At 39.7% G+C, this 12,597-nt stretch overlaps 1 long non-coding RNA gene across 1 annotated transcript in view; it reads right to left on the bottom strand.

Moving 5' to 3' along the window:
- Positions 1-718: 718 nt before the first annotated feature.
- LOC110072041 (uncharacterized) overlaps positions 719-12,597 on the bottom strand; it is a 96,829-nt gene continuing 84,950 nt past the window's right edge. The window contains exon 3 of the long non-coding RNA XR_002299329.3: positions 719-4,669. This is a non-coding gene — a long non-coding RNA (uncharacterized LOC110072041). The remainder of the gene's footprint in view (positions 4,670-12,597) is intronic.

Below are 12,597 nucleotides of genomic sequence, written 5' to 3'. Positions count from 1 at the left end.
GCTGCACAATAACATAAATGCATTACTGTGCAACTATAATGTCAGGCAAAAGGTTTGTGATACAGGAAATATGAGTTCTATTCTCCTTCCCTGTGCTAATAAGGGCACTCCTCTGCAGGCAAATTTTGTCGAACTGCCATGTCATTTTGTGTAGAGCAGATTATAAAAAGGGAAAATGCTGAAAGTAAAATAAAATGAGAGGCCTTTCCATACAGGGATACATTTTATATCTTTACTATGGTAAATAATTCTTTTCAGGATGAGGCACTGAAAAATATGCTTTCATTCTTATTCTGAGTCAGTTTTGTGCTGGCCTCTTTGGTGTCATAGTGTGTCCTAGGGAAATAATAAACAATTCCTTGCTAAATACAGCTTGCAGACTGTAAAATGTGACAATGACTGACTCTCAAGGACACACATTGCATTCTGCTCAGGTACACACTTAGGAAATTTGGCATGCAGAGTCTGAAAGACACACACACACATCCTCTTTGCTGTTAGAGGCAATATACACTTTTTCCTGACATTAGGAAAAACCCATTACTTTATTAAGACCTATAAATACTAAGAAGCACTTATTATAATTGCTATGAAAACCTTAACAAAGACAGCATTAATAAAGAATTATGTTATATTGGATTGGCCAGATTTTTTGTGGGATGGCTCAGAGGTTGCCTGAGGTGATTTCAATAAAGCAGGTATCTTGGTGAGTATGAGTGGTATGAACTACTAAGAACTGGTTCTGCAAATGCTCACTTTACATGGTTGGAAGGAAGGAAAGCTATGGCCAGCCCCTACCAAACAGGTAGGGGCTGGCCATAGCTCAGGGTTAGAACATCGGCTTTGCAAATAGAACATCCTTCGTCCTTGGTGTCTCCAAGCACAAATAAGAAAGACTCCTGGTCTGAACCTTGCAAAGGCACTCTCAGACAGTGTTGACAATATTGGGCTGGATGGACCAGTGGTTTAAATAGCTATATGACAATCTGTCGCATTCTTATCTCTAGAGTTGTCTGTCTTTCTGTCTGATTGTTTACAGCAAAACTGCCATAACATCTAACAGAACACAATGTTTTGTTTGACAGAGTTGCTTAACGTAAGTGTCATGATGAACTGTACTCTTGTTCATGTTGTCAGGGCCAAATATTTTCACATGACAACCATTGCAAAACTGCTCTACAACCGATAAATTAAAGCTGTTTGAATAATAACTTGAAAATGTAATGCTATCATCAATAAATTGTGTCATTGTAGAGGTCTATCTGCAACTTTTTATCTACTGTCACTGCATGAAACTGCTCTTACCTTGAGCCATTCTAATTTTTGGGAATCCCATTCTTAGCATCTTGAGACTTTGGAAAAAAATATCACCATGATGGGGATGTTGCTGTGATTGTGAAAAGCCGTTCAAGAGTAGCAGCCAGGAGCAGCCAGAGTTGGCTCTTGCCATATCCCAACACCCCTTCTCAAGATCTAACATAAATACATTTAGGCTATATAATCAATGGCATCAGTCATGATCAGTTCTGTTGGGTGCCTTGTTTCTTGCCTGTGAAATTCTCCAGAAGGTAATCTCAACTCTTTGTGACACACTGAGGTATATTCTGTCAACAGGAGAGTCACTAATAGTGGAGAACGTGGCAGCCTTTTTGAACCAGATAGTGAGGAGCCACAGACTGAGACATAACACATTTGTACATTCACTTTATTAATAGTTTGTTGTTATTCTGTATATGTGATTTTTTTGTATATGCCAATAAAAGTCTGACAACTCTTTTGAACAACTGTTGTATGTGAAATTCCATATGGTGTAAGAAAAAAAAGCTGAAATTAACACAGATAAGATTGTGTTAAGTCCTTACTCTTAGTTTGCTAACCTATAGCATGTCACTAGAATTTATGGAACCTGATGCCCTTCTACTTGAAATCATCCATGTTTCATTCTCTTTACTTCATTCATTTTTATCCTCTCTGCCCTTCATTGCTTCCAGAATGTTTTCCATTTGTTAGAGATCCACAAGTCTGATTTTGGCCTGGTTTGCTGGACCAGATGGTTTGATGAAGTATGTAGGAGGATGTAATAGTATATGCAAGATGGCTCATTCTGTGAATCCAGAGGATGGGAGTTTGGATGGATTCCAGTCAATAACAATTAGAGATGAATCCTACAAAGGGCTACATTTCTGTGCTATGTTGGGGTGAATAAGCATTCTAATGCTCCTCCCAACATCTGTCAGTTGTGGTGGCAGGGGAAGCCACCCACCCTTAGCTGGTCTAGTTTATGCACTTTTATTCCTCTGTCTCTCTGTCCTCTCCCCTGCCACTCAGTTTAAAAAAAAAATAAAGTTAAGAAAAACCCCAACAGAAGAGCGGTTGTCTCTGCTGCTTTCCACAGTTTGTGTTTATGGTAGATAAACAGCCTCCAGAAAAATGGCTGCAGAGTTATCGAAAATGGTCAAAAGTAAGCCTGAAAGTGTTGTTTGGTGCAGATGCCCTCTCTCTTTCTTACCTCTACAACTGATATCCAACTGCCTCCATCTTACAAAAGCCCATGGCTGTCACAAATCTGCAGCTGCTTCTCTGCATATGTTTTTTTTAGAACGTAGGTGGTAAAAAAAGAAAAACACAAGAGGAGAAGTAGCATGTAGTCTTTGTATCTTGCAGTGAAAGCAGGCATATGGCAGAAAGCTAACCTAAGGGCTGCACTGAATATCTTCCCACATGAAGGTTGCTCTTTGATTGAGTTTGGAATAGTGTTAGGCCAAACCTTTTTATGTTTTCTTCCTTAACCATTTGAAGGGAGGCATTCACATTACTGCTCAAAAGAAAAAAAGTGCTGGAGAAATCTTTGTGTGTGTGTGTGTGTGTGTGTGTGTGTGTGTGTGTGTGTGTGTGTGTGTGTGTGTGTGTGTGTGTGTGTGTGTGTGTGTGTGTGTGTGTGTGTGTGTGTGTGTGTGTGTGTGTGTTGTGTGTTGAGGAGAGGGGGCTTGTCTTATTAATTCTACAGGGTAGCTGGAGGTCTGGGAGTCTCTTTTCATCCTTACCTTTTCAGTTAAAACATTTTAGTCCCCCAGAGCTACACTATGGGGCAGAATGCACACAGAACAACAATGCATGCATTTTATAACACTGTCTCCTGAAGAATTGTAAACAACATCTGCAAGCGTCAACCTGTTTTCTTTTCAGACAAAAAGGAGCTGTATTGGGGGAAGTTTCCCAATTTCCTATTACATGATGCAACCGTAATTTTTTATGGGATGGGATATTTTTATGCCAATATGTTACACTGGCTGAGCTTTTTTTCTGGCTCAGCCCATGTAACATATTGGCACAAAAATATCCCATGATGTTTTTGTTTTATGAACCATGATCCCAAGAACCAGAAGTTTTGTCTTTTAGTTGTCAAGAGCTTGACCCCATTCACGTAGGTAGAATTCTCTTTGGATCCAGAAAATACAAAAAATTTGTATATTTAACCCTAATGCTAGCCCACAGTGAAATTAATGAATTCCACCTAGATTTGCACTTCTCACCACAGGGACAAATGCAAGTTTTCATGTCACATCTAAAGTTTAGCACAGGAGAGCTAAGCAAAAGATGCATTTGCACCATCTCATATTTCCATGCAAGAACATTTTAAAAAAACGCAACCCAAATGATTTTCAGCTGTGTTCATCAGAGGCCAATCAGAAATGGCAGAGGTTAGAATTGAAACTTAACTGCATCAGAAACTAGTATTTACATTTAATTCACAAACATTGCAACATAGAAGCTAGCGCATATATTTCATGTTTAAGATCTGCCCACACTTGCTGGGTACTAGTTGTACAGTAAACATGCAAGGTATGAAAGCAATATGAAAACCCTGCTGAGATAAGTAGCTACATCCTCTTGGAGATGTGAGATAGCTTTTCAGTTCCATGTTCAAGCCATCAAGCTTGGTAGCTTCTGTTTAAGATAAGAAAATAGAAGTGCAGAATATTTTCTTATTTTGCTTTCCTCTATGGACTAACGTTCAAATTTGGGGAGTGACATGGGATGAATACTTAAATGTTTTATAAATTCAGGCTCTTTTGAGAAGGGAAGGAGGTATGATATTGCCATCATCACTTATAGGAATTACTCCAAATTATTCCAGTTCAGCTCAGTAGAAAGCATGAACATTACAATGTTAATTTTAAGGAGAACTTGCATCAATACAACCAATTGTTAGATAATCACCCTCCAACCTCCTCAGTGTTACATCTCTAACATTCAAAGCAGGAGCAACTGTGGTCTGCCAGGGGTTTCCTTGCTCCTTTTTGCCTTTGTGGCACCTGTTTTCCTGCTGTTTTCAGTGTTTTTGCTTCATCTCTCCTTTCAGTTTTGCATTTGTGCTTCAGTAGCTGCATCAAATATCACTGCTGTTAACATCTGCACAATCATAGTTTTCACTAGGTCAGAAACCAAATCACTAGTTTGCCATGACATGATAAACTCTGGACTCTTCCAGACAGAACAATTGTTCCTTTAAAGTTTCCCTGCAGGCACACCAGGACTTCCCCACAGTCCAGACAATGTTTTCCCAATTTTGTTTGTATTACTTCTTTCCTCCTGTTTGCTGGACCCTTCTGCAGGCTGGCGTTTGCTTCCCTCTGCCCGTTTTTTTCATAAGGGTTGGCAGGACAAGCTGTGAGAAAGGGAAAGTTGGTAGAAATGTAACAGTCTATTTAATTGTTATTGATTTCAACAGTGTAGTTTATTTACATTTAAGTTGGAGGCTTAAAGTTGTTTCCTGGAGATTTGGGTGACAGGAGCTAGAAGGAACAGAGGGTTAGCGGAAAAGGCTTAACAGTTTCGGTTAGTAAGTTCAAAAATCTTATTCATTTACATTTAAATTGGATGGTTAAAACTGGAGGGTTGGACTTTGGTTGATGAGAGACTGCTAATTAGTTTACAGTGGACAACGGTAAGGGATAACCAGAGAGAGCTCAGCTGCAGCCCTTCCCCCAGCTTTGAAAATGTATTGTGAACTTTAACTTCATGGGCCACCTGGTTTCATGAATCTAAGAACTGGAGTCCATGTTGCAGAGGCACTTCAGAACCTCATAATCTCCTAGCAGAACATACATGTGTAAGAACAGTAGAGCCACAGAACTAGGGTTGCCAGATACATGGGTACCAAAAGGAGGACATAGAAAGACAAAATAGAGGACAGAGGAGGATGTCTTGAATGTTTTATTTGAATTGTTCTGGATTCAACTTGCAATCAGTACAATTTTATTACAATAGCTGCCAATAAATGTCTCTTAGCGAACTGAACAAGAAACAGTCATGTTAAGAAATAAAAATAAATTCAATGGAGCCTTCCCCCCCCCCAAATACCAAAACCCACTATTTAAACAGCCAGTTGTACAATTATTACCTTATAATAAAGGACGGGCTCCATGCATGGGGGGTGGGGAACATACAACACATAGGTTGGAAGTTATGAAAAAGCAGCAAAATGTTTTAACTGAATGATTTACAATCCTGTTGCACATTTCTTATCTAGTTCTGAACAGAATGCAAATAAACAAATACACATTTGTTTGCCTGGAAGTGGACTTGTCCAGAAAAGCTAACATTAAAATATTGCAATTAGTTTTTAAGATACCACAACATTTTTGTTTGGTTGTTTGTTTCATTTTTGCCTGACTTGCTAGCATAGACTCACGTGGCCACCTCTTCTAATATTATAAGTAAATATATAACATATAATAATGTTAATAACTAATTGCATTTTTTAAAATTGTGATTCTCCCAGTGTCAATTAAGAGAAAAGTGGCACGGAACTGAAAATAAATAAATAAATAAAATGATATTGCAATAAACCATCTACTGAATGTTCCATGGTGTTTTAAAAAATATTTTAATGTATATACGAGTTGAGCTTCCATCACCATTTTGGAAGTCACTTTGGGTTCCAGAATGGGGAGAGAGCCTAGCTACAAATGCACTTAAATAAATAATTAGAAGCAGAGTAAAGGTTGCCACTTTTGACAGCAAAATGTAATGTTACAATTTCCCCCAGGGCATTTCACAGTTTGCTAGACATGGGTCCCCCCCCCCGCAATGAAGCTTACCTCCTCTTTGCACTGGTAACCTGAGAGATGACAATATATAGTGAAATACAACATAAGTCTATCTAGGTATATCTCTGATTAGTCACCACCACCCCCCCCCAATTATCATCGCCAAAGCCCCGACCACAACCTGTAGAAAAATGTGCACAAAGGACACCGCTTTGAAGCACCTGTTTGTTTGGGCAGGAAATTGGAGGCAGGGAGAGAATCCTTTCCCTTCAGTCCACAGTACAAGCATCAGGGAAATGCATGTGTGCAACACACCCAAAAGCTGGACATTTTAAAGGTTTTTAGCTTTGCCTGCTGGACAAAAGACATTAGGCTAAAAAGGAGGACATGTCCTCCTTTTGCCGGATGTCTGGCAACCCTACACAGAACTCATTCTAGAGGATATGACATAAACGGGAATAAGAGGCCAAATATGCTTTTGGAAAAATAGCCTGGTCTGTGATATTGACTGTCATTTATTTCTCCGTTCTCTGTCATTGAATATACTTGAAGTCACCCATCCTATAAAATTATGGAACACCTTACATCCAACTGGATGAACATAAATAAATACAAATTACAAACCCAATGTTATAAAACAATATAAAGAGCTGTCAAAGAATAATAAAATGGCAGCAAGCAGTGAAACTGTACTTCCAGTAAATGCAATCTTTGCAGAAGATCCTTGAGGCAGGTCACTGTTATTCTGATTTTACATTTACCTCTCAGGGCTTGTTGTGCTAATGTGGTTTTGTAGGTTCTTCAGGATTTTAGAAATTACCATTTCTCTGCCCCACACAGGCCTGGCTTGTAGTGAGAGTATACCTGAACAGCCCTTGCAAGCCATGACTGGTAAGGGTAGGTGATATGAAAGAAATAAAGCCTCTTTGTTATTAGGATAAGTGTCAAATTTATCCTAATATTTGTAGTCAAACTGTGGCCATGCTCCTATGAAGCAGGCTTGGCAAATGTTGAGGACAGCCATTCTGAGGGCAAACTTTTCACATTCTTAGTGTTTATGAGACCCATTATCTTTAGGTAGGGAGACATCTTCTTGACATTACTTTCCTCATCATATTCTCCACTGTCTAATGACAGTGCTAATCAAATCTCTTGGTAAAGATTAACCAAAACAACATTTAGATTAGTCTGTACATATGTTCACAAGCAGCTCTTCTAAACAGCTGAAAGGTTAAGCCAGGAGCAATATTTACAGATTGGGTCTCTTTGCAATTGTCTTCCTCCCCTGCAAAAGCTTTAATACACATATATCTGAAGTGCTGGCTCTGGGTTCTGAAAATCTTTGGACAAGATACCTCCATCTCCATGACGATCTCCTTGCTACATGCTTTCATCACTACCTGGTCCATCTGCACTGATTCCCCACAGTTGCCTAACAGGAGAGCTTCAGGCAATTGAAGGATGGTTTTCCACCTCCTCACTCTTTCCCTGCCTTGTAGTTTTGGAAGGGGCAGGTCAACAAGGAGGAGAAGAAGGAAGTATCTGAGCCTCCAGAAAAATAACTCAGGTCTCGGTGGTGCCCAGGAACACCTTTGCACAGTTAAAACTAGTGCACCAGCTTGTGCCTGTTTCTTGAGAGCTCTGATTTGGCCATGGTGACACATCCCTTAGTTATATCTCGACTGGATTACTGTAACACACTCTACATGGGGCTGCCTCTGGAAAGTGTTCAGAAGCATCAGTGGGTCCAAAATGCCTCAGCCAGATTGTTAACTGGGGCTGGTTACAGGGAACAATTCAAAGTGCTGGTCTTAACCTATAAAGTCCTAAACAACTTGAGTCCAAGCTATCCACTGATTCCTTGGATGTTGGTGATATAAGTGTTTCCATAGCTGGGCGAAGAGATGTTGCCCACAAATATGTTCTTAAACATTGTAGTCTTTGTTTTATCGCCGGTTTCATAGGTTTCTTACATTCAGGGCAAGACTGGGTTGTTGAATGGAAAAAAAAATTAAAGGCTAATCACAAGGGGATGTAAAATTATAATAATTATACTATAATCTAAGAGAATCAATTGAGGAATCAGATAATTTCCATATCTAATACTCGCTGTTTCTCGCTCTAGGTGTTCCTATACGTCCTACCAATTCAGCAGAAAAAAGGAACTGAGGAGATGTTGGGAAGGCGGAGCATGCGCTCCACGGGAGGATATCTCATTGTCAAATGTTTTTTAAGCTCTAAAAACTTCCGAAACGTCCTGTGCAGATGCAGAACAGCCCACTTGTGTCCATTCACAGAGGCCACGAGGAAGGAGAAGCCTCCAAAAACCTGTAGGAATATCAGGTATAGAAGGTGTCCGAAAATGAGGAAATCAAGAATTTATGCAATTTCCGGACCCAAACGGATAGACACCTTGAACATAGCATATCTGACATAGTAGTAATAGAATGAAGAAATGTCTGGATCATTGACATTTGCAGTTCCAAGGTTGAAAGTAAAGAATTGGAAAACTAACAAAATACAGAGATCAGCCAACTGAAAAATCTTGCTTGTGGATGAAACACACTTCAGTGGTCCTCATAGTCATTGGGGCTTTGGGAACAAAGTACAGAGACCTGGCCATTGAAACATCTTGCCTCTGCAAGAAACACACTTCAGTGGCCCCCATAGTCATTGGGTCTTTGGGAACAATATCTACTAGAAGCAGTAGCAGATTTCAGAAATCACACCATCAGAGCTACAAAAAATGGCAATATTAGGAACAGCATACATACTGTGTCGATATTTAACAGATACTTAGGTTTTTTGTTAAAACTTGTGTCTGTTATATAATACCAGTCAATGTTTTTATAATGTTGACTGTGCCTGGTATTTCTGAAAATGAATGCAGTAATGACGACGACGACGACGACGACGACGACGACGACGACGACGACGACGACGACGACGACGACGACGACAATAATAATAATAATAATAATAATAATAATAATAATAATAATAATAATAATAATAATAATAATAATAATAATAATAATAATAATATGGGAAACACTTGAGAAATATTGATGGAAAGCATGATCATAATTCAACATGGTCATGGCTAAAACTGGGGACCCTTAAGAAAGAAACCACAATTTTTATTTTTGCTGAATAAGAACAAGTGCTCCAAACCAACATGATGAAAGCTAAGATCCAAGGAATTAGTGCTAACAGCAAATGTTGACTCTACCAAGAAAAAGATGAAACTGTGTCACACCTCATCTCTGAATGTCCAAAGACTGCACAAACAGATTACAAAGTTAGACATGATTTTGTTGTTTAGTCATTAAGTTGTGTCGAACTCTTCGTGACCCCATGGACCAGAGCATGCAGGGCCCTCCTGTCTTCCACTGCCTCCTGGAGTTCGGTCAAATTCATGTTGGTATCTTCAATGTCACTGTCCAACCATCTCGTCCTCTGTCGTCCCCTTCTCCTCTTGCCTTCACACTTCCCCAACATCAGGGGCTTTTCCAGGGAGTTGTCTCTCCTCATGAGATGGCCAAAGTATTGGGGCCTCAGCTTCAGGATCTGTCCTTCCAGTGAGCACTCAGGGTTGATTTCCTTCAGAATGGAAACGTTTGTTCTCCTTGCAGTCCAGGGGACTCTCAGGAGTCTCCTCCAGCACCACAATTCAAAAGCATCAATTATTCGGCAGTCAGCTTTCTTTATGGTCCAGCTCTCACTTCTATACATTGCAACTGGAAAAACTATAGCTTTGACTATGCGGACTTTTGTCAACAAGGTGATGTCTCTGCTTTTTAAGATGCTGTCTAGGTTTGTCATCGCTTTCCTTCCAAGAAGCAGGCATCTTTTAATTTAGTGGCAATTATCTTCTGCTCCATGATCATCTGCAATGATCATGAAGCCCAAGAAAGTAAAATCTGTCACTGCCGCCATATCTTCCCCTTATATCTGCCAGGAGGTGATGGGACCAGTGGCAATGATCTTAGTTTGACATGATAGAGTGGCAAAATTAATGCACTGGTCATTATAAGTGGCAAAAATATAACTTGTCAGCCTCCAAAAACCCATGGGAACATCAGGTAGAGAAGGTGTCAAAAATGAGGTAGTCGAGATCTTCTGGATCCAAACTAATAAGACATCTTGAACACAACACACCAGAAGTAATACAACAAAGAAATGTCTGGATTGTTGATATTGCAATTCAAGGAGATGCCAGAGTTGAAAATAAAGAAGTGGAAAAACTAACAAAGTACAGAGACCTGGTCATTGAAACATCTTGCCTCTGTAAGAAACACACTTCAGTGGCCCCCGTGGTCATTGGGTCTTTGGGAACAATATCAAGAAATTTCACACAGTACTATAAGCTGTTGCAGATTTCAGAAATCTCACCATCAGAGCTACAAAAATGGCAATACTGTATTAGGAACAGCATACATACTGTGTCGATATTTAACAGATACTTAGGGTTTTGATTAAACTTGTATCTGTTAATACCAGTCAATGTTTTTATAATGTTGACTGTGCCTGGTATTTCTGAATAATAATAATAATAATAATAATAATAATAATAATAATAATAATAATAATAATAATAATAATAATAATAATAATAATAATAATAATAATAATAATAATAATAATAATAATAATAATAATAATAATAATAATAATAATAATAATAATAATAATAATATGCCATCTTCTGGAGCACCCTGGAACTGCACAGCTTCCCTGAAGGCCACATACTCACAGGAGGCCCAATGGGGAGGGAACCAAACTCCCAACCTCTGGCTCCACAGCTTGATACCTAAGCCACTGAGCATTCCAGCCATCCTTAAAAACATAAGAACATAAACAGAACTAACAATTATCGAGTTCAGTATTCTGTATATGATGCAGTCAACCAGTTGCCCATGGGAATCTGGTAAACAGGAGATGAATGCAAGCTCAGCCTTCCACTCAAGTTCCTCAGCAAACTGATATCAAGGCCCCCTATTGCCTCTGATACTGGAGGGTGATTAGTATGCATTCATAGCTCCATTCTTCATGAATTTATCCAGTCTCCTTCTAAGGCTGTCCAAAGTGATGGCCATCATTACATCTTTGGCCCTGCTTTCCTTCATTTGTTTGACTATGTTCTGAGTACAGCAGTACCTTATTTTAATCGTCTAATCCTTGCTCTTTTCAGTTCCAGTAGATGACCTTGTCCTCTAGTACCATGACAGAGAGAGGAAGAAAAGCTTTTCTTGCTCCACTTTCTCCATACCGTGCATCATTTGTAGTCTTTAAAATTGTAAGCCTGAGACCAGTGTCTGATTTGTTACTGTTCTTATGTAAGCCACTCTGGGAACTTTTTCTGCTGCAGAGAGTGATAAAAACTCCGAATAAAAATAAACGGACTCAGCAGGTGTATAACACACCTGATGTTGCTTCATTCTACTGTGCTATATACAGAGGTCAAGAGTCCAGCTAGTCAGGAGTCTTCTCTAGAGAATTTAGGATTTTCATTTATACAGTCTGCAAATTCAGAAAATGTGTACAGTATGCTGTTCTTGTTTCAGGATATGACACTAATTTTCATTATCGTCATTGCTTAGCATTCATCTTGTACTTTCCCTGAATGCTCAAAGTATTTGACATACATAATCCTTATAACAACTTTGGTAAAGGCAGCCTGAATTATAATGACTGTATTATAGGCACGTGCAAAGTACAGTCCTTCAGGACCATTTTTACAGCCTCTGGATGAAATAAAATGAAAATCTGCCAAAACTCTCCAGAGTGTTTGATTCCTGAAAGCCTTGAGGAGCTGTGTCTTTGCAATAAAATGGGATGCGGTCACCTCAGTCCCTCAAAAACCTCAAACCTGCAAAAATCCAGAAGTATGCTTGATTTTGATTGTTCACACATTAATGATGGGGGGCTGGTGTAGCTCCTGGTGAACTATGTGGTGGGGGGCAAACAATCAGTCTCTGGATCCACTGAAGTTGCCCAGTCTTGGTACAGATGGAAAGTGAAGTCACAGAGATCCTATCCTGGCTATTTTTGCCTAACAGTTGTAGTCTGTGTAGACCACAGCTGCGATACAAGGATATCTGCAAGCGAGATCTGAAGGCCTTAGGAATGGACCTCAACAGATGGGAAGCCCTGACATCTGAGTGTTCAGCCTGGAGGCAGGCATTGCATCGTGGCCTCTCCCAATTTGAAGAGACCCTTGTCGAGCAGTCCAAGGCAAAGAGGAAGTCACAAAAGCAGCAAAACCAGGGAGCTGGACAGGGGGACAGATTGGATTTGTCTTCAGTGTGGAAGAGACTGTCACTCTCGAATCGGCCTCCTCAGCCACACTAGACGCTGCTCCAAGTCCTCCATACAGAGCACGGTACCATAGTCTTTCGAGACTGAAGGATGCCTAACTAAAAGTTGTAGTCTTAAGGCTCATGGCCTTACACGTTTATCTGCATCAGCACAGGAAGGCTCCAGCATTTCTGCATCTCTCAAGGAAATGAACATCCACAGGTCATCTGTTACAATTTTTTAT

Source organism: Pogona vitticeps, chromosome 2 (genome assembly GCF_051106095.1).
Source record: "Pogona vitticeps strain Pit_001003342236 chromosome 2, PviZW2.1, whole genome shotgun sequence".
Lineage (NCBI taxonomy): Eukaryota > Metazoa > Chordata > Lepidosauria > Squamata > Agamidae > Pogona > Pogona vitticeps.
Note: the sequence above shows the minus strand (reverse complement) of the source record. Positions and strands in the feature narration are given on the sequence as shown.